At 37.3% G+C, this 27,392-nt stretch overlaps 1 long non-coding RNA gene across 1 annotated transcript; it reads left to right on the top strand.

The window, feature by feature from the left end:
- Nucleotides 1–7,396: 7,396 nt before the first annotated feature.
- LOC115528690 lies at nucleotides 7,397–26,872 on the top strand. The gene is made up of 3 exons (XR_003973351.1): nucleotides 7,397–7,409; nucleotides 8,282–8,284; nucleotides 26,810–26,872. It is a non-coding gene; the product is annotated as an uncharacterized LOC115528690 (long non-coding RNA).
- Nucleotides 26,873–27,392: the final 520 nt, after the last annotated feature.

Genomic DNA, 27,392 nt, shown 5'->3' with positions numbered 1-27,392 from the left:
GTTTGATTTTCTCCTTTTTATGTTTTCTTACAATGAAATCATAGATAATTTATTTTAGACTTTTCTTCATTTGTAATATAAATCTATAAAGCTACGAGTTTCTTTTTCACTGCTATAGTTGCACCCCACAAATCTAGGGTTTGAAGGCATTTGTGTCCAGATATTCAGCTGCCTCAGTAATGAGGATCTAGACTATCCTATGCAGTAAGCAACCTAGACCAGAGGAGACACTAGCCAGTATGAGGGAAATCTAGAATGGGTAATAAAGGACAGAGATGAGTATCAATTAGAGGCTTAAGAGCCAGGTACAGTGACAGAATTATACTTCCCTGCTACCCTTCCTTTTGTGAATTTTTTCAGGAAACAAAGTCAACCAGAATCCACAGCAGTTCTTTCCAGGAGAGATGAATTTAGACTATCAACTCAGTATATCAGAGTGTAAGGGATGAACTGTAGTTAGAGGGCATCTATGAACTCACCAGATCCCCTTCTCAGAGGAGAGTTGCTCAGTCCTCAGCTGTTGGGAAGGTTGCTGCTAAAGGCTCACAGCTGCATTGCTCACTGGAAATTGCCTTCAGTCAAATGGGACTGCTTTGCATTCCCTGAATTTGGGCCTTCTCCCCTGGGGCAGCCTGTATTCTGTGATTGGTTGATGCATGGGTACATAGGCCTGGCTCTTCAATCAGACCAACTCTGTAGTGTCAACCCCATTCCATTGGCTGATGCTGCCCTATGACTGCATCACAATTCAACTTCTCCCACTGAGCAACGTATTTATCTCACACACAGAAGTGTTGTTCCCTAACAATATATCTCAATAAGCCACCTTCACATAAGTCTTAGAATCTTACCTGACCTATGCCAGTAAGTCATTCTTCAATAGGAACACAAATTTTAAAAAGGAAAACATAATGAGAGATATGATTACAAAAGAAAAGCTCATATCACACTAATTAAGAATAATTACATTACCAACAATTGCATTATTTCAGAAAAATATAAGATCGATGATTCTATCTACAAGTATCAAGGCACATGATGTAATAGGATGATCTAAGGACTCTTAATTGGCATATGCATTAAATATTTATTAGAACATGTTATGTGTGTAAAGGACACCATTAGAATCACTACTGTGTATTAATAAGTGAAGGTGGGTAATTTTCTCCAGAGATACTCTGATAAAATTCCATTTCTTGCTCTGACTAAGCTTCTAGTCTCTGAGTTCATCTGCAGATGCCACATTTTATAAAGCCCCCTGAGCCTGGAATACTGTCCAAAAGCAATTCCTCATTTGCAGGCAAATTTTGTTTTGCAGATGGCTCTTGTGAGACATGGGTCAGTAAGAGTCTGGAGTGTGTGATCACTTCATGGAACATTCCATAGCAGTGGACAAAGTCACCCTGGCTCCTATTGGAACTGACAGTTGTGGAGCTTCCAAGCCAAATGTCACTTTGTTTGTGGGCTAATAAATGAAGGCTGGGTGCTATAGGAAAAAACTGCTCTGTATCAGGTTGAGGTTCAGAACACTCTGTAACTCTTGTCATCACAGGAAAACTGTGCCCCAAAGTGCAATGCCCTGGTTACTCTGGATATGCATTCAGCCAGAGACAAATATGGATAATTAGCAAGTTTTTCTTTGATTACCTCACACCTTTATTTTTGCTCATTTGCCTCTTTTGTGGAACTACTTCTTTCCAAGAGTCACTGTCTTGATGATGTTTGCTTCAAAGCCTCTCACCAATACCCTGGACTTTTCACTTTCTGCTTGTCTCCCAGATGTCAATTCCACTTAATCTATTACAATGATTTGCACTTGTTAGAATAGAAGTGAAGCATTTAGAATCAGAAAGTAGAAACATGACCAAGGAATGACTGTTAACCATGTGGTATGAGTAGGACAAATCAATAAATCCTGTTTTTGCCACCTTTGTTCACAGAGAGGACAGAATGCAGAAGGACCTGGCACTCATTAACTCTGGGTAGCAAAGAGAAAACTTTTTCAGCTACAGTGGTTTATCTTGAAACTGCAGGCAGGATTTCTCTGGGCAGGGAACAGCCAAGAGCATCTAAGCAACATAATGGGGAAGGGAGTGGAGGATGGTTCAGGAGTCAGACTTATTGTTCCTAAAGGACAAAGAAGTAACCTTTTTAAGTAATACAAAAGTTAGTTCCTTCATAGAAAATTGTCCTATGTTGTCTCCAGGGGAAATTAATGTTTTCTACTATGTAAGGGGCCTAGGTTATGCATGATGGGGTTCCAACTGGGGAACTTGGAAATGCGTTGTCTGAACTAGAATGAAAAGACCCACATTCAAATTTAATCATAGGTCTAGAGCAGTTTGCCTCAAAATCCCGTGGTCAATTGGCCTAGGGTTAATTTAAGGCACATTTTGTGTTTACAAAACCCAGAAATATATCAAGAGACCAAACCTCTCCTTTGTGAGGTTAGGCTTTGGGAAGTATAAATGAATGTGTAAATTGGGGAGAAATCTATCCATATACTTTCCATACTTTTACCTGTATGTACCACCACTCTGTAGCACCACCAGAGACTTGCCTTTCCCTCTAAAAAAGTTCACCATATGTCATCATCTTGGCCTAGAGGGTTTGATCTGTCCCAATATACCATGTTTTCTTGTTTGCTTCAGTAAATAAAAAGTATGGATCCTTTGGGTGTATTACAGTAGTAACAACCTTGGGTTATTTATTAGAGGCCAAGTGTCCTACCTCCTTGAGCAACGCTGGAGAAGATACTTGATATAAAAAACAGCAGAAATCCAATTATGTAGTTTCATAAAAGATTTTTCCTGTTCATCTGCGTCCAAAGGAAAAATAAGGTTATAAAATGTTGTGTAAAATATGATTACAAATGTATTTGTAACATTACATATTCATAGGAAAACACTAGGAGATTCACAAACATACAAGTTATCTCAAAATACCTAAATTTGAGCTCCTTGAAACTCCCCCTTCCACTATATACATACAAAACATACATATTAATACACACACATATATATGTAAATCATAAAATTATATATAATCTACATTATTAAATAATGTCTTATACATATATGTACATATGTTAATTATATTAAAATATAACCCACTTTACCACAGGGTAATGGCAACTCTATTCTTATACTTTTTAGGCCAAAATACTTGAAGTTAAACTTTCCTCTGTTCTCTTTCTTATTCTTGATTTTCAAACAATTTAAAGAATATTGTTCTCACCAAATTTAAAACATTGCCAGGATATGATCTCATTTCACAATCTCTACCACTACCATCCTCCTCTTGCTCCTACATGAGTCCCAAAACTTGTCTCTAAGCTTAAACCCTTGCTTATTTGCCTATTCCCAATTAAAGCAATCAGAAAAATCCTTTTTGAAGCCTGAAAACTAATGGGACCAAAAACAGCCTACGTTAGTCTAACTTAGACAATGACCTTAGGAATTCATTTGCGTCTTTGCAGAATAGGCCTCTATTCAATTCTACCCTAGTGTTCCTAGTGACCTTGGTGCTGATAATTCATGAGGAAACAACAGGCAGCTACATTTTTACCCATTTTATAAAGTGGGAGTTCAAAAGCTTAGAAACTTACTTGAAACCCACTGCTCTAACTCTTTAACTTGCTACAGTAGGAGACCCAGAGCAGAGAATCATCTCACTCAGCAGACTGAAGGCCCTGTGTGGCCCAGGAATGCTGTCTTCTGCCCAGGCCTGGTGGTCTTCAAACAGACATCCCAGCAACCGGAGAACCTTTGGAGTAAAAGCCTTCAAGATGCTTGCCTTTACTGATCACACTCTAAGGATCTCCATTCTCATGATCAGGCTAATGCCTGACCAAGAGCTATCTTAGGAATCAGCATCTCTCACTAGCATTGAACTAAGAGTTTCTACCAACCCCACTTTTTAATAATATATATTCCTTTGTGTGAAGTCAGTGTGGTGACTAAAATAAGTTGCAGCTGGCCCTGGAATTCCTGTGGAATGAAGAACAGTCTACACTCTTGTGAATAATAATAGTAGTAGTACTGCAAGCTATTGTACAAACACTTAGAATGTCTGAACAGGGCTGTCTGTTACGCAGGAAGAAGGATGGGGAGCTATGCCCAAGATGTCAGTGAAATAGTTAAAGGGGAGTCTACTGGGATCTGACTCCCTAGGTCCATTTAAGTATATGTAATGCTAAGAAGATAAGGGTTCTATAGTTTATATGTGAAAGGAAATTTTCAGATAGTTTAGTCCAATATTCTTATTTAGATGATGAGGAATATGAGGCCCAGAAGGGCAAACTAATTTTTCCAGGTTTATCCCACTAATTAGAGATTGAACAGCACCTGGAACCAAACTCTCGGGTTTTAGTGTTTTCTTTACTGACCAATATAGTGAGACTTGGTAGGAATTTAGTTATGAGTGGTATTTTATAACAAATTCCTATGGGTTCCAATTATAATTTTACCCTTTAGTCCCAATTTATAAACCCATGACCCCTTATATAATAGTATTCAAATAAAATACGTACATAATTTTAATCAACTCTTTTAGAAATCTTTTTTCAAATTAATAGCCTCTTTATAGCTATATTATGTGTTTATGTCTATGTATATTTATATATGCCTATATATGTGTGTATATGTATGTATATATGTGTGTGTGTGTGTGTGTGTGTGTGTGTGTGTGTGTGTGTATTATCTCTCACATAAGTAGTCAGACTATAAAGCAAATATTTCTTCTTGGTATTTTAGTTCTTTTCTAACATTTTTACATTTTTTTAAATGTTTTTATTTAATTTTTGAAAGAGAGACACAGTGTGAATGGGGTAGGGGCAGAGAGAGAGGGAAACACAGAATCTGAAGCAGGCTCTAGGCTCTGAGCCATCAGCATTGAGCCTGACATGGAGCTTGAATGCACAAACCATGAGATCATGACCTGAGCTGAAGTTGGATGCTTAACTGACTGAGCCACCCAGGCGCCCCCTGTCTAACAATCTTAAATCTAGTTTCTAAATCAGTTCAGTCCATCCAGTATTTTCCTTTATATGACTGCTGTTTCATGTCTTTTTCAGGCCAATCTCATTTCTCTCCCTTTCTCAGTCTATCCCAGAAGCACCCCGTTGTACAATCATAAGCCTGAGATGCTATTCGTAAACTTGGATTCTGGGTGATCTGGGGTGAGTTCAAGAGTGATGTGGTGTTGGCCTGCTGGCTGCATATAGCTGTGCTTCCACAGGGAGTATCTAGAAATTCAATCACACCAATCCAGAAAGAATCAATCTAGAAAGAATGCTAGAGACATACCAAATGTATAGGTACTTGTGGACCCATTCCACTTCCAGGACGGAGGACAGAAGCTAGAAAAGAGAAGCAAGCTCAGAACAATGGGTCACAGGAGGTGGAGCAAGAACTTAAGGTGGTTCGCATATCCTCTCCTATAAGTGATGGTTGGGAGATCATAAGGGAGTTGTGCTAGTTGTTACCTCTGTTTACAAAATATTTCTGCTTCTCCTGTCCTACCCTCTTGAAAGTGGGCAGAGTATCACTTCTTGGGGGAAAAAAAAACCCGTGCACTTCATCATGTTCCCATTTGTAGCCTCTCTGATCAAAGAAGCATATGCTTACTGGGAGCCTCTGTTAGCCTGAGTGACTACAATGAACATAGCGCCCCTTCCCCCATTCCTGCCTGGCAACTTCTACTGGACATGTAGCCCAGATGAGACATACACTTTTGTTGTTTCAGACCACTACGTTCCAGAGTTGTTTGTTATCTTAACATAAGCCACACTATCTTGATTGACATATCTAGATGGTGTGGATACCTTCTGCATGCTTAGATTCTTTTCCACAGGTAAAGAAGAATGAAACTTTCTCTAAGTTCATCTCAAAGCATGTTTCTCTATGTACTAAAATTGCTGATCCAGACCTTTTCACCAGATCTAGAAGAACAGAAAGTGAAATGGAAGTAGAAACCCAATTAGTGAGGTCAGACAGACTGACGATTAATAGGAGGATTCATGTAGGGGAAGTCAATGAAACTTGGGATGTCATTGGAGTGACCATTTCTATCTCCATGAATAGATCTGGATTATCCCTTAGAAGATTATCTCCAGAGGATGTCTCTCAGAATCTGTTTCTTCTCTAAGGCCAGTGCAAGCCACTGGCAAGGTATCTGAAATACATTTCCATGTAAAAAAACATTGAGGATCCTTGCACCCTTCTTTCTCATTTCCACCTTCTGATATTTTATTATGTCAGTATTTTCTGTTTCAAGACACAAACAAGGAAGTCTATGAGAATTATTATCTAAAAACAATTCACTGTTATTTTTGAGAGAGAGAGACAGACAAAATGTGAGCAGGAGAGGGGCAGAGAGAGAGAAAGACACAGAATCTGAAGCAGGCTCCAGGCTCCGAGCTGTCAACCAAGATACTGATGCAGGGCTCAAACTCACAAACCACGAGATCATGACCTGAGCCGAAGTTGAACGCTTAATCAACTGAGCCACCCAGAAGCCCCTGAGAATTATTTTTTTAAAAAATAAGAAAAATAGGCACTTGGGTGGCTCAGTTGGTTAAGTGTCTCACTTTGACTCAGGTCATGATCTCATGGTCTGTGAGTTCGAACCCCATGTTGGGCTCTGTGCTGACAGCTCAGAGTCTACAGCCTGCTTCAGGTTCTGTGTCTCCCTCTCTCTCTGCCCCTCCCCTGCTCGTGTTCTGTCCCTCTCTCTCTCAAAAAAGTAAACATTAAAAAAAATGAAAAAAAAAAGAAAAAGAATATCATTTTTCCCAAATCTTCCCAATCTCCCAAGGGAAAAGACTGATTTTTAGTCAAGACACAAAGGACCGGGTCAAAGAACTAACAAATTATTTTATCTCACTTTGCCTTTACTTAACTGCCAACAGAAGATATATTTAGGTTATCGTTAAGACTTCAGTCCTAGCATTCTTCGACTCTAACCTATTTTACTACTCACTACTCTTGGTAAACAAGTCAGTTATGTTACATATTTGCAGAGTCCTTGGAATATTTTATGCTCTAATTTTGAAAAAGAATTTAAAAAGAGCTAATGTCAAACACTGTTTATATTTTGAAAAAACCTAAAATGAAAAACTCAATCAACATAAAAGCTACTGTAGTACTTTAAATTGTGCTGTTCTTCTGAGCCTTCTTTACACAGCAGTTTGGATTGCCCCCTAAGGAACTATAATTGACAAAAAGCAAACTACATTTAGACTAATGATTAGAGTTACTAATATGTAATATTATGATTCTGTCAAGCTCTGTCTTTGGCTTTGGCTGTTAACTGGAAAGGCAGCAAAGGATTCAAGTAAAGTTAACTTTGCTTTAATAAATTTAAAATTTTCAAAGATAAATAATATGGTATAAATCATCTTTTCAAGTGTACCATCTAGTCTCCAGTTTTGTGGAACCATCACACATATATCTGAATTTGTGATGCATTATGTATAATATAAAAACTCAACACAGGACTTCTCTAGTACTTTTACCCTGCCAGGGCTTTTTTTTTTTTTTTTTTTTTTTTGGTCACAGTCAGCAATTCCCTTCAAGGAGGTATCTTTGAGATTTTGGAGAATCCAAGAGATTGGAACTTCCTCATCTCCACCAGATTTGATGATTGCTAGACTAAGCAATCAAACACTCATTCATGGAAATCCTGGGATGAAATGTGAGTATTCTTTCTGATTTGCATAGCCTAAATTCCTCTCACAGTAGACCCTGAGATTATATACAGAAAGCAGAAATTATGTATGGTGGGGTCAAGCAGGGGAAAAGGAAAAGTCAATGAGTGGGTACATTGTTTAGTTAGTTATGAGTAGTGGGTGCTCTATCCCACAGAATCCAAAAAATCTAAGAAACATGAATGAGATTTTTTTCATGCAGGGAAACAAAGAAGGAAACATTTATTCATCACCTCTCATCTTCTGTAATTGAAAAGTTACTATACAGGATACTTACAACTTTGCAGTTCTGGGTTGTCCATGCATGAGTTCACACACATGAGTAGATTCCTATGAGTGTCTTACAGTGCACATAAGAGAAGCTCTGGGTCAAGAAACAAGAGAACTTGAAGACTTTTAAGTTGCCCTTATCTGAAGATATTTGAATACCATGTGGAATTTATTATTGAAACAACAGCTTAAATCAGATTTGAAGTGGTGCAGAAAAGGGGCCCAACACAGTCAAAGCCATGCACTACTCGGATATGTCAATACCCTCCATTAATTTCAATTCAGCAAAGTATCACATTCAAGATGGTAGCCAGTCACAAACTCTTCATATAATCAATATAATGGAATGAGTAGAGAAAGCTACAGTCTTCACTGTAGCAACTAAATCCTGAAGCTATATTGGTATTTATCATCCCTACCCTCCCTCAATTATTCTACAATTCTCCTCACCCTTTACCAACACTTCAACTGGTCTAAATGGCTTGCTTAGAAGGTGATCTGAATTTCAAGCATGATTTCTTAATTGTCTTGCTTTTTTGGACTTGGTTGCTGCACCTTCCCATTAATCATTAGTACTAAAAATGGTGACACCAAGAAATGTCATAATGAATCATCTGTTCCCATTATATAGCTATAATACTAGCTGCTCATAGTACTTAAAATTGATTGCTGGGGCGCCTGGGTGGCGCAGTCGGTTAAGCGTCCGACTTCAGCCAGGTCACGATCTCGCGGTCCGTGAGTTCGAGCCCCGCGTCAGGCTCTGGGCTGATGGCTCGGAGCCTGGAGCCTGTTTCCGATTCTGTGTCTCCCTCTCTCTCTGCCCCTCCCCCGTTCATGCTCTGTCTCTCTCTGTCCCAAAAATAAATAAACGTTGAAAATTGATTGCTGATATACTTACATAAGAACTTGATTTTTTTTTTGTCCTGGTTTCTCCTACCATGAGAAGCCTAAAGATAGTTCTAGCTTGAAGTTCTTTAGAACTCTTCTTGTATCCTCTGGAAGATTATTTCCCCAAGATCCAGCATCTATAAACCAGCACAGCCTAAGTTTACATAAATAAATAGAAAAAGGTCTATTAAGTGAGTCACTAAAAATGATCCTGCTTCTGTCCTTTGGTTTCCAGATCTGTGTATTCCAGTTATCAGGGATGCAGCACCATATGAGAAATCTCAAGTCCATAGCAGCCTCTTTCACTGCCTTTTCTGGTCTCTGGATGACAGCCAACATTGAGCTTTTTAGAGATTCCAGTTATGTCTGCACTAGCACATTCATTACTGCCTAAAAGGAAGGAGTATCCTGAGAACCACCAAGAGAACTAAGTCAGCTGATGGGTTCTCCAGTCTCACACAATTAATTCATAGCAACATATTGCCCTGAGCCTTCTGACCACTTCATTATACTAAGCCTTACAATTTCTGTGTCATCTCCACTTCGTTAACTATGTAAGCAGTCATCATGTTCCAGTTTCAAAGTTACATCTAGTAATGTACTAGGACCAAAAAATACTGCCAGAATATTGAATCTCAAGACAATGGAGGACATTCACATGCCATGCCTTGTATCTGCCCATTCACTTAACCAGTGGAAGGCTCTATAGAGATCCACTTTCATCCATGTTTTACCAATTACTCTAGTATATATTAGTCAAGACTACAATGATTCAGTGTGGAGCTACGTCCCCAAAGAGCAGGGATTCTACTTCCTACTTGGGTTATACTGAGTCCTGGTATTTGGCATGAAGGCAATATAGTGGAAACAGGGGTCGATCTTATAGGTGGCAAGCATCATTTTGAGAGGTACCTGCTTTAGGTGACTATCTAAGGATAACTTAACAACAGTAATCTGTCCTCCTCTATAAAGGGAAGGGAGATGCTTCTGTTGGCATAAGAAAATCAGGGGGCTTTGGTAATTTAAGAGTCTCAGGCTTATCTAACAACTATATTCATCCTAGGTTTTAGGGCTCAACTGTTTTCCTTTTAGACCCCCAACTTTGACACAAGGAACCTCAGGGTTGCACACTGAGTTTCCTTGGCAGCTCTACCATACTTAAAATTAAATACTAGGACTCATTTTTAGCAAAGTTCTACCAGGTACTATAGGGAGAAGGGCTTTCTGTAACTCTTCAATAGAAACACTTTGCTTTCATAGCTTTGGGTTGATAGTTGTCTAAGTCTATCATTTTCTTTTGTTATGGTTTCCAAAGCAGTTAACAAATTCCAATTTATTTCATAATCCATATGACTGAAGTTTTCCCCATAATGGTTTAAGGGCCCGGGCTATCATATAACCCAATGCCTCACATCCCACATGCATATTATCACAATTACACAAAGATAAAGGTCAATTAAATATGATACTACATGCCATGAGTTAATTTCTAACCACACTCCTGGTACCAATGTTATTAGTCTGGGTTCTTGCCAAAACAGGCATGAACAAAGATCTGTGAATGGGTATAATATTTGGGAAAGTAATTCAAAAGAGCAGGATTTAGAGACAGAGGGAATAAAACAGAAAAGAGACAAAGTCAATGCAAAAATATGTAATCACTAAAAATCCTAAGAACTGGCTGTCCAATCCAGTGGGATGTAACATTTGAGAATCATTGCGCTACAGCAGGATTCTGTAAACTAACCCTGGTGACCAGCGCTTTTGTAAATAAGTTTTATTGGAAGAGTCATACTCATTCATTTGCTGTTTGTGTATGGCTGCTTTCAACTAGATATCTGAATAGTGGTAACAGAGACTATATGGCCCACAAAGCACAGCATACTTACTATCTGGCCCTTTAAAAAAGAGTTGTTGACTTCTGAGCTAGAGAATCCAAACAGAAGGGGTAAGGAAGCACAGGCTAAATGTCATCTGATTATCACATACAGACAACAGAAGCCATATGAGTTAAGAAAGAAGGAGATGAATGAAAGACAAACTACTCAAGCAAAGGCCCACCTGAGGCTGGAAATGTAAGAAGCTGGATAAGTGGACACTTCAAATAATCTAAGAAGAGGTGGAGATCTATATGAAAATCAATCCCTGCTTTGTAAGAATAGCTGGTTTACATTAGGCATAGGCATATGAGGGACTTGAGTTCAGATTCTAGAGCTCATTAGTACTTTTTCATTTTGTATTCCAGTGTAAACCATCAACACCTTTTTCTTTTTAAATTAAAACTCAGCCTCATGCTTTATAAGGTTAGGAAGAGAATATTTAAAGTGTCTCTGTTCATTTATGTAATATCTGAATGATCTTGGGCAACATACTTAACACCCCTGAGCTTCACTGTATAATATTCCTCTATAGTAGGATTCTTGTAAGGAATAAAATCATGTTAAATACATAAAATAATTGGCAGAATGTACATAGTAAGGAGCTGAGTCAAGCAGGGTTCTTAACTGAAAATCAGAAAACTCATTTTAACTGGTTAAATCACAAAAGAAATTTACTAAGGGATGTTAACTAGCACATAAAGATCAGAATGTCACAGTTCAAGTTTTTTTTTTTTTTTAACGTTTATTTATTTTGATAGAGAGCTCACACACGTGAGTGGGGGGAGGGGGAGAGAGAGAGAGAGAGAGAGAGAGAGAGAGAGAGAGAACCCCAAGCAGGGGCTCAATCTCACAAACCTGAGATTGTGACCTGAGCCAAAATCAAGAGTTAGACACTTAACCGACTGAGTCACTCAGGCACCCCGAATGTCACACTTTGAATCCATGTATCTGGGAACAACCCTCAGCTTCGTTGTGGATTGACTCCAGCAAAGATGTTTCACGTCCTGCTGGTGGGCACAGACCACAAGCTGACACTGACAAAGGTGGCAGCAGAACTACACTGTTGGCCCTGGAAACTACAGGTCTCTACAGCTGCCCTCACCAAAATGTCATTCTGCTGGGTACATGCTTCCTCTGATGACTCAGTCCCAAAACAAGATCTTGTGAGATCTCATCCAATTAGCAGAATTCAAATGCTGCATTACAGATTTAAAGGAAGCTGGCAAGTGAGATTTAAGGTTTCTTCACTGGGCAAGCATCACTGTCAAAGGAGGAAATTCCCCCAAATCCTGAGATTGTTCTTGAGGCGATAAACAAGTAGAAAACAAGACAAATGTCCAGCACAAGGCTCATTATTTGTTTTGTTTTCACTTCTCACATCTCTATAAAACTTGATAGCCTTCCCTCCTGCTAATACAATAGAATCTCCCACAGTGGAAGTTTCATTGATTCATAGTTACGAACTTGCAGCCCATCATACTTTTCAGCTTCCTCTGTTGAAACTGTAGATCATCATGAGAAACAAATACCAATGATGTATGAAAAAATAAAACTGTGCTACAGATGTTGCATTTTAAATGTAGTACAGGGTTTTCCCATTCTTTAATTCTGCAAAAATGTCTCCCAGGAAAGAAAGGTCAAGGCTAGTGTTAACTTCAGCTACCACTTCATAAAGCTGTTCCCTCCCCATTCAAGTCCCTCTAAACTGTAGCTGATTTGTCACAGAAGCAATGATTAATGAGAATTTAACAACTACTCTTCCAATAAAGACTAACAGGCAGGCCCATTGCCCAGTAAATTGTGTAAATAACACAATGTTAAATAAGAGCATTTAAGATCTCAAATTTCCATTTACTCGATTTTTACGAAATTCTTTCATAATAATCAAAAAGCAGATCAGGAGACTTGTGTTCCATTTTGGTTCAGATCATCTCCAGATGATGATGAGCTTGGGTCTCCAGGGCAAATTATTTAATAATCCTAGTACCCACTGTTCCCATTTTTAAAACTGAAAAATAGAGATTTTTTAGCTTCCAATATTTGATCCTATATCCATTAAGAAACTGCATGCATAATTGTTATTTTTTTAATTAAACGTTACAAGGAAACAGCTTGAGAATTATAACATAATAAATATGTGGCCAACTGATGATAAAACAAAAAACATAGAAATATTTAAGTAGATTATAAACTGCTTAGCTTGAGTGGAAACAAACATAGCCTAATTCTTATGACACAGGATATGACTAACAATGGGCCATTCTGAGTACAGAGTATGGGCACTGTCCCTCTGTCGTCTGGCTTACTTTCTCCTTTCCAAATTGCTAACAAATGACCATATTTTGGACCAGAAGAAGCAGAAGCTTGAGATGAAAACTGGCTTCTGCTCTGTGGGTAAGGCTATAGAAGATGAGGTAGTTAGTTGACTTTTCTTCCTTTTTCATAGCCTTTTTTATATCATGAGTCCTTGGGAATTTGGGTAAAGCAAAGATACTGAGTAATTTCAGACTGGGATGATCTTTATCCCTGTGTTTCTTTAATGTGCATTTTCCTCTATCAAAAACCTGGAATTCTCTAGAGGTAAAGACAGGTTTTCTTCTTCTTCTTCTTCTTTTTTTTTCACTTTTTAAAAATGGTTATTGTTGTACTCCAGGAAACTGAATATAAAGCCTAAGCTTTTGAAAAACTACTGTGTACTCTTCACAATTTAATGCATTACCATGTTATCAGTTTGATTTTTTAAAAAATATATCCATTTGAGTTAGGTCCAAGACTTTTATGCATGAAAGGGAAAAATTGGTCCCACTTTTAAATGAAAGCACATGCTAACTAAAACATTGTATGAAACATCTGTATAACGTACAATACAGGATCATTGACTCTGTGATGGGAAATTCAGACTAGACAATATGAACTTTTTAAGACCTGTCATCACCACATAGCAAATCTAAGGAATTACGGTGCAATAAGTCTATATTTATAATATACATGAGTTAACGGAAAGACATTATTATCTTATTATGATTATAGTAACTTCATAGAAAAGCAATATGATAAATATGTAGTATTATCTCAGCAGTAAAAGATGCTTGGTGGGCACCTTCTTCCAAACTGACCACCCTGGTGAACGTGAGATAATTAATCTTTTCTTCTCCCCTTGAGAAGTCATGATTCTCTTCTCCTTTACCAGGAAAAGGGAGGCCACCCGGCACATCCTTCTATGCTGTCACCTGGCAAGGTGGGGTTTTTAATTCATTTTCATGTTTATATGTGGTTTAGACCATATTTAGTTTTATTTTCTGTCCTGAAACTATAACTCTAGTCTGCTAGATATTGAAACCCAATAAAATGGCCTCCACAGCTTTCTGCCCTGAATCTCACCTCTAAAACAAAATATAAGTGGGGGTGATTTCTCTCTTCAATAGAAAACGTAACTAGAGATGAAACCAAGTCTGCTCTGCATGGTTTTTATGTTCATGTGGTTTCCAGGGAAACCTCGCCCTGATATTTCTAAATGTTAGGATAGTAACTGGTACCCCCTCAGATTCTGTCTTTGAACAACTTAAAAATGTTCATGGCATCAAGGAAAGAGGGGCAAGAGCTATTGAAAAAAGAAAAATTTCATTTTTTAAAGATACATTTTAAATTACACCATAAAGGGACCACAGAAAGTGGGAGTATCTAAAAGTCTAAGTGAGTGGAAGAGAAAGTGGTCTTTGTTTAGGTGAACAAACAAGTAAATCTTTATTTAGGGTAGCTTTTCAGATTTCAGAGGAAGACAATAACTTGCAAGTCTGATGTTTCAATTACCTGAATACCTCTATTGCAAATGAAGAAGGGTCACAGAAGAGGGGGGTGGCAGGTATATGACTCTGTTAAAGAAATGTATTTATTGAAAGAGCCAAACATATAAACTAATGAAATTAATTTATTTTAACCCTTTAATTTGCATAAATATAAACATATGTTAATGATATGAAATAGTAAAGGTTAAAAAAGTTACCCCAAAGCAGTGTAGCTCTTTACTTTATGTATTTTTTAAAATTTCACTTTTTTTTAAAGTTTATTTATTTTGAGAGAGAGTGAACATGTGCATGTGCATTGGGGAGAAGCAGACAGAGGAGGAGAGAGAGAATCCCGTAGAGTCTCCACATTGTCAGCACAGATTCCAACAAGGGGCTTCAGATCATATATGACCTGAGCTGAAATCAAGGGTCAGATGCTTAACCAACTTAGCCACCCAGGTGCCCCTGATCTTCACTTTAATAAAGAATACAATGGGGACGCCTGGATGGCTCAGTCGGTTGGGTGTCAGACTTTGGCTCAGGTCAGGATCTCCCAGCCCGTTGAGTTCGAGCCCCGTGTCGGGCTCTGTGCTGACAGCTCGAGCCTGGAGCCTGCTTCAGATTCTGTGTCTCCCTCTCTCTCTGCCCCTCCCCTGCTCATGCTCTGTCTCTCTCAAAAATAAATAAACATTAAAAAAAAATTTTAAAAAGAATACAATGTACTTTTTCTCTTTAATTTCTCTTTTATTATTTTTGTCTTGACTTTCTTTCCTTTCTACCTATTCAAAATCAACCTTTCATTTCAGGCCTTCCTCACATATCATGTCTGTTAAATGATGCTTGCTTCAACCCTTCTCAAATGCACTTAAAATTGGTAAGATATTTTGCATTAAGTTTATCTTTGTAAAACACAACTTTCTAAATATTGCTCCAGCTTCTTGGGAAGTAAAATGTTATCAATGGATAATATTCCTTCTCTATAGCTAAACCATTCTCTGATCTTAACCTTGTATGGTTAGAATGTTAATTTAGAAATCAACTCATCAACTCTAAAAACATGGCAGTGATGGACAGGGAAAGTAGACTCAGAGGAAGTGAGAAAAAAGAGCACAAAGATTGCATCTGAGCTGTGTTATTTGATACTTCAATTAGCTCTGATCAAGAATTAAAGCATGGCAGGCTCCCATAAGGATTAGTGACTTCTTCCCTTGGGTAGGAAGTGAAGGATGGACAGGAGAAATATATTCCCACCTCTAACATTGCTTGAGAGGAAAGGAACATTGGTAAAAGTTCCCATTATATAGATTCAGGTTGGAATTTAGGGCAAAAGATTCATTCAACAACCATTTTAATATGGATTTACTATTATTATTACTATTACTATTATCCTTTTGGAAAGCATGGAAATGCTTGTTTGATTATTACCATTTAGCACAGTCCTTGGTACAAAGTAATATGTCCATTATATGTTTTTTGTTGAGTAAGAGAATGAAACAGAAAGAGAATTATAAGCTGTCCCAATCCTAGCTCAGGTTGCTCTGCAGGAGGTAGACTTTAACCTAGACTAAAAGCACAGATGTCAGTTAGATGCTTGGGCATAAGGGGAGAAGTAATTCTAATCTGGACATTCTAAGCACACGTGGAGATGAAAACACCTGAAACCTCATGAATTTCTCACTTGAATGTTTATAAAATTGATCTCTTCTAATTCTGGCAAACAATCTACATAATTTAGGATTTAAAATGAAATATTATACCTGGAGTTTTTATTTAGACATAGCCTTCATAAACTAACTGAATAATTGTGATCCTTTACATCATGCTGTGAAAATGCCAACCTTTTAATTCCTCCAAGCATCTTGGTGCAGATGGTCCCTTACTGCACAGCCAACAACTGTCACTTTATTTTACCAATATCTAAGAGACAGAATGATCACATCTACATCAATCATCTTGAATAATAGGGGAAAAATCATTGAATTATTACAAAATAAATGTCTCTCAGTTTTTAGAGAAAAGTCTGTGATTTGCAATATTTATTTGTGATAATGTAGGAGACAGTCACACATGTGACAATATTCTATTCTCTTGAGTCAGAGGTGGGACATGAACAAGTTTTCAGAGGATGAGCAAAAAGGTGACTTATTACTCCAGAAAGTTTTGGCTTTCTTTTTAGGATGAGACAGTGTTCCAACAAGCATCAGGCAGAATTACTCAATTGTCTATCACTATGGCAGTGTCTCCATATACCAAATGGCTTAAATGTGTTGATGGATGGGAAAGGAAAGCAAACCACTTATTCAAACATCTTGTTCTCTTGGGTATTTTGACAGCCTTTAGTACCTACATAGAAACCTCAGTTTCAACTGAGATCATAGCTACAGGCTTATGTGATATAATTTTTCTGTCTTAACAATTATGTCAATCTAATCAGCAAGACTGAAATTGGCTATTCTCTCACAAAATTAAAAAAGGAACCGATAGGAAAGAGGAAAATTATTTATTAACTTGTTGTCCCTCTCCACAGTTAGATGGGTTATACAGGTTCACAAATACTGGCTCCAATTATTAGAGCCACTTAATAAACAACAATAAATTGGATTAGTGCATATTTCATCTGCTTCATCCTAACACAGATAATGTCTATACTTGAAATAATGCCTTCAAAAAAATGATTCAGCTGTTTGAATGTTTTGTTTTGCTGATTTAAAATATCTTACTCAAGGATTTAATTATACTAATTAGCAGATTTAGTGCTCCCCCACCCCAAAAAACATGGGCAATATCTTCCTATGTTATTTCCAAAAGAGGACCAAATATGGGCTAGATATATTCCTGGAACTCAGTAAATCATTTGGGTTGGTTGAGGACCGTGGTCTTTGTCTCTTGTCTGACATTAGGATGCCACTTTTCCAAATGCCCAATATATTTATCAAAATATCCTGACAATAATTGTGCTGTATGTTTTGTATTTGCTTTTTTATTTACTTCTTCATGTAGTACACTCATTTCGTTGTTTTGGAGTTATAGGGCAATGGAAAAACTACAATTTTCCATCTTATTAAAATCAGGAACTTTCTCAGCAGTAAGTTAAAAACAGCTGAACAAAAGCACTTCAAACTTGGCAGGTGGCTAGGACTCCTGAGGAATCATGTCACAGCTAAGTTTCAAAGAAATATCTGAAATTAAAGTTTAGATGGTTTTAAACATCCCTCGGAGTCCAAACTTTTGGCAGATATGAAGATTTAAGAAATCATTTTGGAAATGAGGAAACTAGCCCAACCCTCCTTTTCACCCTGCTTAGAAAGATTAAGGCAAGGACTATATCAGCAATGGGGTTAGAAAAATAGAAATCCTACCATGATAAGTTAGAAATATCTTTATTCCTGTGGCTTAGTGACAAAGTGGCAGTGGTTGTGTGCTCAACCTGGAACCATCTTGGCCAAGAATTCTAGTACTAACCAATCTAATCATTAGCTACATAAATTAAGAAAACTCCATTATCTTCTCTGTTCAGTTTCTCCTTATGTCCCACGTAGATCACAGTATTATCAATTGGGTTTTAACTGTGATATCTTTGAAGATACTTTGAAAAGACAAAGGAACTTACAATCATCATTTGTAGTTTCTCTGTCTCTCTCCCATTAGCCTACCACATAGAATTATTGGATTGTCTCAAATTTCTTATTTGGTGTTGTTAGCAGACTTCACTTAAATGACAAAAGAAAGCGTGAGCTCACATCATTCCCAAATCCAGCAGTTATAATTATGTTTATTCAGTGCCATGGAAGTCAGCAATCCAAGATGAGTCATTTTAAAGGCTGATGTTGTCAAGATGATGAAATTAGTCATGTAGCCAATGTGATTTGGGTAATCAGATGATCAGAATATCTGACCAAATCAAACTAAATTCCAATTATTTCCATTTTCAACTTTGTTAGTCATTTGAATTTTCACTAAGATTAAGCAATCCAAACCACACTAGCTTGCAAGGAACAAATGAAGCAAACAGACAAATTAAGAACTCGGGTAATGGTAGCATGCATTGAAAGTAGAAGTATAAATTAAGAAGTTTTATGAGAAAAGTGAAACAATCATCATTACCACCATCAACAAACTTATTATACATAAAATGAGCAAGACATTGCAAAGCATAATATGATACTTAAAGAACTGTGAAGCATACAACTTGCACTTTAGAAGCATATAATATAGAGCTCTTAGATTTCACCACAGAAGATTAATAATTCTAAATAGAGTATTTGTTATATCTCAAGTGAGTGATATAGATGGTGGATGTTAAAGGAGCTTAGAGGAGTAACACAATCATTAGGAGCTGAGCAGTCAGAGAAGGTCTTAGAGCAGATCCTGGCTATAAGCAATTAAGTATAAAATTATCCAGTAAGAATAATAACGTATAGATTATTTCCTATGTATGCCTCATACCAAAGATGCTAGGACCAAAAGAGTTGTCTGGGAAATGGGAGTAAATTTAAAAAACAAGTTAAGATAAAAGTAATCTACATGGTAATTGCATTGGAATTACTAAAAATGAGGAATAGTTAGATCTACTTGCAATGTACAAGGGCATACAATGGCTTTGGATAGGATCCAAATTGGAATCAGTACCCAAATTAACTACACCTAATTGCAAGGTATGGCAGTAGGTATCCTCTTAGATTAGAGTTGTGGTTCTAGGGTGGACTATTCAATTTTAAGAAAAATTCTGGCCAATAGTTTGGATGAAAAGAAATCAGGATTAGGCTCTGGGGCAGAAAGTGGCTGGGCGTCAGGTAGTGGATTATAATCCACTAAGACTACAGTGAAGAAAGTGAGCAGTCCCCACTCATACAGACTGGAATGGGTACCACTAGAATATACACAAGATCTCATTCTAATCTCATTGGATACTGGATAATCCACTAACTCTAGTCAGTAGTGACTGGGACCTCCAATATGTTGTCAGATTTGGTTTCTCTTTGCACAAGAGTTCTGTCTTTTCTTGAACTCAGGGTTTTGAATTGTCTTGTACACATCAAAGACAGTAGGTTTGGGGCAGGAAAGGACTGACTTTAGAAGTGTTGTCCAGTTGGGGCTACTGTTGATTCATTCTGAATTGTCACTGAAATCTTCAGACAGCATTAAGTAGCAACAAGGAGGTGGGAAGGGCTATTTGAGTTTGTTCCTTCACTGCTAGAAATGACTTTTTATAGTTCATGGCTTACATAGCTCTGTAGCTAGTCTAAAGCCACAGTTACAAAGTTTTATATCTCATCTCCCAAATCACATTGATTCTATGGGACATATGTCAATTCTAAAAAAATTTTTAACATTTATTTATTGCTGAGAGACAAAGAGAGACAGAGCACAAGCAGGGGAGGGGCAGACAGAGAGGGAGACAGAATCTGAAGCAGGCTCCAGCTCTGAACTGTCAGCACAGAGCCTGATGAGGGGCTTGAACCCACAAACTGTGATATCATGACCTGAGCTAAAGTCAGATGCCTAACCAACTGAGCCACCCAGGCACCCCGGACATATGTCAATTCTAGAGATTAATCACACCATAGGACTCAATTTTATAACACATTATAAAAGATTATGCTGATTAAACGCACACTCCTCCACACGCATATTTACATTGAAAATGGATTATAGCATTTTGTAATGGCCAAAATGACATTTCTAAGGCATTCCTAAAATGATTAACCTGTCATTTTCCAACCCTTTTTGCTCAGCCTATCTATGGAGATCTGTGCTGTTAACATTTTGTTTTTTTTTTTTTAAATTCCTGCTCAATGACTGATAGAATACAATGGAACAGCAATTCTTAGCCCACAGAGCTCAAGAGCCACTTAATCAGTAAGGAGTGCACTGGCAGTGCTATGGACTGAGATTCCTTTAAAATAGCTAAGCCACAACCCAGACCAACTGCTGAGTGACAAGACTGATGCATAAACCCAGAAGGAGAACAAAGCCTGCTATTCTTGCTCTCAAATGTGTGCTTTTCAAAGTTATTAATCCTATATGTGTTGGCAATAAACTTTTAATGATCTTCTTCTTGTATCACATTTAATCTTCATCACTCATGAAATGAGTTGGACATATATACTATCTTTATTCTTCAGGTAAGGAAAATTTGGTCAAGAGATTAATATACTCCACATTTCACCTCAATAGTGAGAAAATGGAAAATACAACACAAGTCCCTTACTCCCAGAACCACTCTTTCCATTGCAAGACAGTGCTTTCAAAATTTTCCCAAATATACTGGAGTCAACAATCACTGCTTAGATACCAATGCCAGTTTTTGACAGTTTCTCAACAGCACATAGGTACTAATCAACTGTCCCAAATCAACAGCACATAGGTAGTAACTTTTCTTACAATCTTGGTGGCAAAATGCATTTTTTTTGATCCAAGAAAATTCTAATAATTATCTAAATGTAGTTTATTAGGAACAATTTGACTTAAAGCTTTGAGATAATTTTTTTTCACTCATAAACCGTTCTCATACATCTAGACTTAAATATTAGCTAATACAGGAACTTCCTTAGTAGCAACTCTCTGAGTCAGTGTGTTATGTTCTATGTAGGAATGAGTAGTGGATAGAAATTTCCAAAGACTTGATTCTTTTACTCAAGGAATTGGAACAGATTTAGGTTGACATCTATGAACAAAGGAACATTTATAATGCACATGAAAAATGTAAATATAAATTGATAAGCTAAGCATTGATGAAATATGAAACATCAGAATAGTCATAATGATATTAAATTAGTAAAGATAATTAGTAGGAAGAAATATCTGAGCCATGTGTCAAAGGAAATACAAAATTTGGATTTCTAATTTCTCTTTTTCTTCTTCCTTTTTTTGTGCAAGCTCTATACCCAATGTGGGGCTTAAACTCACAACCCTGAGTCAGGAGTCACATGCTCTACTGACTGAGCCAGCCATGTGCTCCAAAATTTGGATTTCTGGAGCACTGTGTGTGTATATGAATTTCACACCAATGGAAGAAAATGAGTAGAGACACAATTATCAGCAAATTCTATGCCCAAATCAAGAGTCAGTCTTTAACAATGGTCACCTTGACCCACAGCAAACCAAACAACTCAACTTATACTCAATCACCTTAAAAGTGATTATTGCCTTATATTATTACATAGAATGTTCAAAGTATAAGGAGTCAAATAAGATAGGCCTTGGTTAAAATCATGACTATCCTGACATTTAACTTTATACTTTACCAAGTAGCTAAAAATTTTTCAGTTTTCCCATATATAACTTATGAATAATTTTACCTACCTATCACACTGTGAGGAAATAGAGACATAATGTATGTGAAGTACTTAGCACAGAGCCTGTCATCTTGGCTCCATACTGCTATCATTCAAGCAGATGTCTTATACCTTTTGGAGATGGTGGTAATTTTTTTTATTCCTTTCATTAAAAGTACTTGATGTACAAGACTGACACTCAGTTGAACTTTACAAATTCCAACTTTTGGACTGCATGCAATCAGTGGATTGGGCACATGGTATGTTAACTATTAATTAATGACTCTATATGCCTTATGCCAATTATCTAGAATTCTCTTTTTTTGAGCTAAAAATCTATATTTTTCTTTAAAAATGTGTTATATAATGTGACTCCTACCCTAGTTGCTCTCGTTTTTCACTAATTCATTTCCTACTAAGTGTTCTTCTTAATAAAATTAAAATGGTCATGTCATTTAACTAAGTGCTTTGCATGTACAAGCAACTTATTTACTTATGTCCTGCCTATAGGCATCGCAAAGGCTTTTGGAAAATAATATATTATGAGAATGGATACATGGCTACAGTATAACAAAAGAAATGTGTGGTCTTGTTTCAGAAGAAGATCTGGTGTGGACTCCAGTTGTTCTCTCCTTTCCACATCACCACCAGACTCCTAGGTTTCAGGATATCCTCTTAAAAATTGGTAGAATTGGAAAGTTTGGGACCATTGAAAGGCAGGTGAAACGTACGGGGAAAACTGAGGCTACCTATGTCTAGGGTCACAGACAGGCATCACTTCTGGATAGCCAGTGGGAGATGTTTCAGTGTTTATTAACTAAAATATGAAATATTATCCTTATCCTCAAATAGCTTTCAAATATGTTAGGACATACAGTCATTGATATTTTTAAGGGCAGAAATTCCCTTCAGATGTTAGATTCAGACTCAGTGCTGGAGGTAATCAGAGATGAGAAGGATTAATTTAGATTCAGTACCAAGACATCTGAGTTAGGCATGGAAGAATGAGTAGAATTCTAAGGTGTATTTCTGAGATATATTTGCTGATAAAGTTAGGGCTACAGAATATAGTAAGTGAAGGAAACGACATTTTTAAAAAGTCAGAGAAATAAGGAAACATGATGTTTTTGTTCATCTTTCCGTATTGGTTGGAGTACAAGCTTTATTGTGTGAGGACAGTATTATATATATATATATATGGTCAGGAAATATATATGGTCAGGAAGATGCTGTGCTGATGGAAAACTTTGCTTCATTTTGAAAGACAGGCTGAGTTTTATTACTTAATTTATTATTCATTCAATATATAGTGTTTACTCTGTGCCAGGCAATATACTCAGCACATTTTGGAAGATAATGTGGATTCATTTATATCTATATCTGTATCTATATCATCTGTATCTATATCTATATCTGTATCTATATAGATTGCTTGTTAAAAAAAACGAATGGAAGATTTGTTTACTTTTTAATTATTCCAAGTTTAGCTGAGAAACTAGGAAGTAGAAGTTTTCTTCGTAATTTGGGGCACTCATGAAAGGCACCAGGTGGCCATTCGTATCTGTTCATTTTTAGCTTCAAAGCCTGAAAAAATACCAGAGTCATAGCCTACAAGTCTTTACTGCCATTAATGTGACATATTTCTTCTTTGCTATAAAGGTTAAGAGCTGTAGATGTGAGATCCTCTGAAAAGTTTTAAAAGGTATCTGACATCTGCTGAGGACTTGTCACAAAATTAAAAAAAAAAAAATCTTGGGGTCAGTTTTCAGGGAGTCTTCTGTGCTACCACATCTACACTGAAAATACCTCTGGATACTACCTCTCCAGCTTCACACTTGATGGCAGTGTTCTGCAGCAAATCTGGAGAAAATACTCAGATGCATCCTAACAGCCTGTATTCAGATTTATTGGGAAGCCAGGCTCCATTCGAATGTGCACATTATTCTTATTGAGAGTCATCAATGCTTTGTCAAACTCTACAAATGTCTTTTAAATGATCATTAAAGTAAAAAGACAATGAAATGTGGGAGCCAAGCCTTAATGCAGTCATAATAATGTTCACCCCTAAATCTGAGTTCCCAAATCATCCAACCACAGAAAGAGCATAATCAGCATGTGAAATGTAAAGGAATGATAACAACCTTGGGGTCTTCCTTTGGATCCTGAGTCACTGCTGTTGATATGTTCCCTAACTAAGCTGGTATGCTGAGGACAGGGAATGAGAGGTTAGATTTTAGATGCTCTTTCAGCCTTTGTAATTGCGCCACTGTAGAAACCCAAATCTTGTTGGAGAGTAGGGTTTTCAAGGAGAAAAAAATCCAATGATAGGAAGACGTAATTGCCTAAGGTATATGTAAATATTTAAGTATAAATATATGTGAGCTTGCTGTCTATTTATAGACACAGCCATGTGTGTATTTGCATCTCTGTGTGTGCGTGTATGTATGCACACAAAGACATTAATTTAACTCACCCGGATACTTATTTCTGGATATGACTGTTGGAAACACATCACACAACCATCCAAATTTCTATCCCAAATGCTGTTCAAGACTGTAGATAATTAAATATTTGTAGTTGCATCAGGAAAGCAGAATCAATAGCAGGCTTTCTAGTTAAAAGTTTGTACCTCTTCATAGTTTTGGCATTTGTTAGTTTCATATGGCATTGTTGCTGATCAAATTTATTAAATGTTTTACTCAAAATCATGAAGTGCTTAAATCTGGCTGTCATTATTATGCAAACCCTAGTTTCAGCAAGGCACCATTCCTTAGGTAGGACAAAGCTATGAAAGAAACTACATAGCTTAAAGTAAAATGCTGATTTCTAAAAGATTAGCGTAACTTGATCCATGTAACTAACCCCCAGTCTATTCAGTAAATACAGTCAGATTGTAATAGAATCAGTCCCTGTAAAATAGCCATCTTTGCTTTCTTCCAAAACCACTTTCAACCTCAACCAATCATTTGTCCTTCTGGACACTCGTCATAAGAGAAATCAGAGGAAAGAATATTCATTAAAATGATCACTTTTCCTCAGGCTACAAGTTAGAAAATGGGTAACAATACTGATGGCTATCATTTGTACACGGACTTGCATGTTCCAAAGCATACTTATATAGTCTCTGTTTCTGTTTCTCTGTCTTTCTACAATTCTCTTTTTCTTTCTCCTTCTTTCCTCACAACAGCCTTAAAGTACCAAAAAAAAAAAAAAAAAAAAAAAAAAAAGCAGGCTTTATTGTAATTCCTGTGTTGCTAAAGGGGAAATGAAAATATGAAGGGGTAATTTACCTTAATTATGATTGAAAAACTGCTGAAAGGGATAATTAGGATTTGAAATCAAGTCCCTGATATTGTAAGCTGTATTCTTTGGCAATCATAGTAACATGATCCGGTAAATTTGGTGAAATAATCTGGTAAAATTTGGTGAAAGTGAAACCTAATTACTTTCAAAGACTAACGTATTTGTGGCAAAGGCAGGACTAGAATCTGTTACCTTATTTTAAGTTTCATGGTCTTAGAAACACTTGAGAGTTTTCTCTCACTTTACTGTGATTGAGATTAGGGGATCCTAGTGCTTCCTTCCGAGCCAGAACCAGCCTGACCGCATACTTATAAAGGAGCTTCCAATCAGCTGGTACTGTCAAAGTTGAGCTCTAGTTTGAAGTGGGACAAAGAGGGTGAGAAGATGAAAGGAAAGTCCTTTCATCAGTGCATTCATTCTTCAGATCAGTAATGTTTATTGATCATGAACTGAGTGCCAGGCTCTGCACTTGACATTCGGCATTCAAACCAAATAAGAGAAGTCTCTTGCCTTTATTCTCCTTGTGTTCCCAAGATCTTTATAGGTCTACCCTCCACTTTCAGAGCCCTCTGACCCGCTCTACCATAATTCTTTCCCTGCTTGAATATATAAAAACTGATTTATACTAAGGTATTTCAGCTATAATAGAGGAGACATTTGAGGACAAGGGATACTTGAAACCAAACATGGAGGCTGGTCTGGGTTCCAGTTGTCTCAACAGTAGTCCCACAGATATCAAACAGAAACAAAGCAATCAGAAACACTGACAGTTCTCACACAGATTCAGGTCTATCTTCAATATTTGTGGGGCCCAGGGCAAAAGTATAAGTGGAAGACTGTAACCCACTCTTTGCCCACTCAACACTTTTGTCCCACACTGCAAGGAGTCTCAAGCCATGTGGATGCTAGGAACACTCTTCTCCTCTTCATCAATCCCTCCCCACCCCAACAACTGCTAAGCAACTTATTTTTTGCTGTTTTGCATGGGGGCATGGTTTACCTTGAGAGGATATTCTGAGAATGCTGCTCATGTAGGTCCTAAGGTGGGCCCAGGGTATGAGAAGAGAAGCAGGCCCATGGTCTAGAAGAGGGGAGACGCATCTCCTTGATGCTGAGGTTTTCTTGTTTCATGGGAAGAGTTGTGGCCAGAGAAGGGCCAGATTGGAGGCCTCTGAAATACAGCCCCCAGGGCAGGAGTCCCTACTTCCCAGGTCTAAGGATGGTATTCTTCTGGTCTACTCCTGAAAAAAAATAAACAAAATTTATTCTCAGATTTGTCATTTTTTTAACTGTCTTCATGTTTTTAGGAACCTGAAAATTAATCACACCCACCCTCCCAGGCCTCCTCAAGAAACTTCTTTATACCCAGGTGCTGGTATTTATATACCTTTTGGGTCTGATCAGGCTTCACACAGGACTTCTAATAGCTTGCTACTTAGTATGATTGTGAACCTATTGCAAAAGGATTGCCTAAGAAATGGAGAGTCTTAGGTCTCACTCCCAGATCTACTGAATCAAAATCTGCATTTTACCAAGATTCCCCAGTGATTCATATGCACAATAAAATCTGACAGGAATTGACCTAATTGACTTATTTTACAAGTAGATACAAAATCCTTATATAATTTGTAAATATCCAATACTTTTGATTTGCATTTTCTTGATGATTAATGATGTTGAGTATTTGTTGTACTCAAGTACTTGTTGGCCATCTGTATGTTTTCTATTGAAAAACATCTACTCAAATCTTCAGCACATTTTTTTTAATCAGATCGTTTGGGTTTTTGTTGTTGTTTTGCTATTAAGTTCTACAAAATACAAGTATGGCAATGTTTTTTTAAAGAGAGCTTATAGAGAAGAGCTCAAGGCACAAATAAACTGCCTAATGGAAGATTTCATAAAGGATACCAATTCTGAACTCTCAGAGAAAAGAAGTATGAGGGAAGTGAGGAGTCACTGAATTTAAGAGGCAAACTTCAGAATAAAATAACCAAAAATGGCATATGCACCAGGTTGCAAGTAAATAAGAGTAACTGCACAATTAGGAAGCTATTTATAGTTTTGGTGAACTTAGTTTCTCTAGAGTAGTGGAGACTGAAATCAGATTATAAGTTTCAGGAGGTAAGGAGAAAGTAGCATCTGAAGAATTAGAAACAGACAATGATAGTTAATCTTTCAGAAAGCAGAGCTGCAAAGTAAAGCAGAGAGACAGGAAGGGAGTGTTAGGGTACTCATCCTGGGAAACTATTTTCAGGATTGGAGTTTAAACTATAAGAGCACC

This window comes from Lynx canadensis, chromosome D3 (genome assembly GCF_007474595.2).
Source record: "Lynx canadensis isolate LIC74 chromosome D3, mLynCan4.pri.v2, whole genome shotgun sequence".
In the NCBI taxonomy this organism is placed as follows: Eukaryota; Metazoa; Chordata; class Mammalia; order Carnivora; family Felidae; genus Lynx; species Lynx canadensis.
Note: the sequence above shows the minus strand (reverse complement) of the source record. Positions and strands in the feature narration are given on the sequence as shown.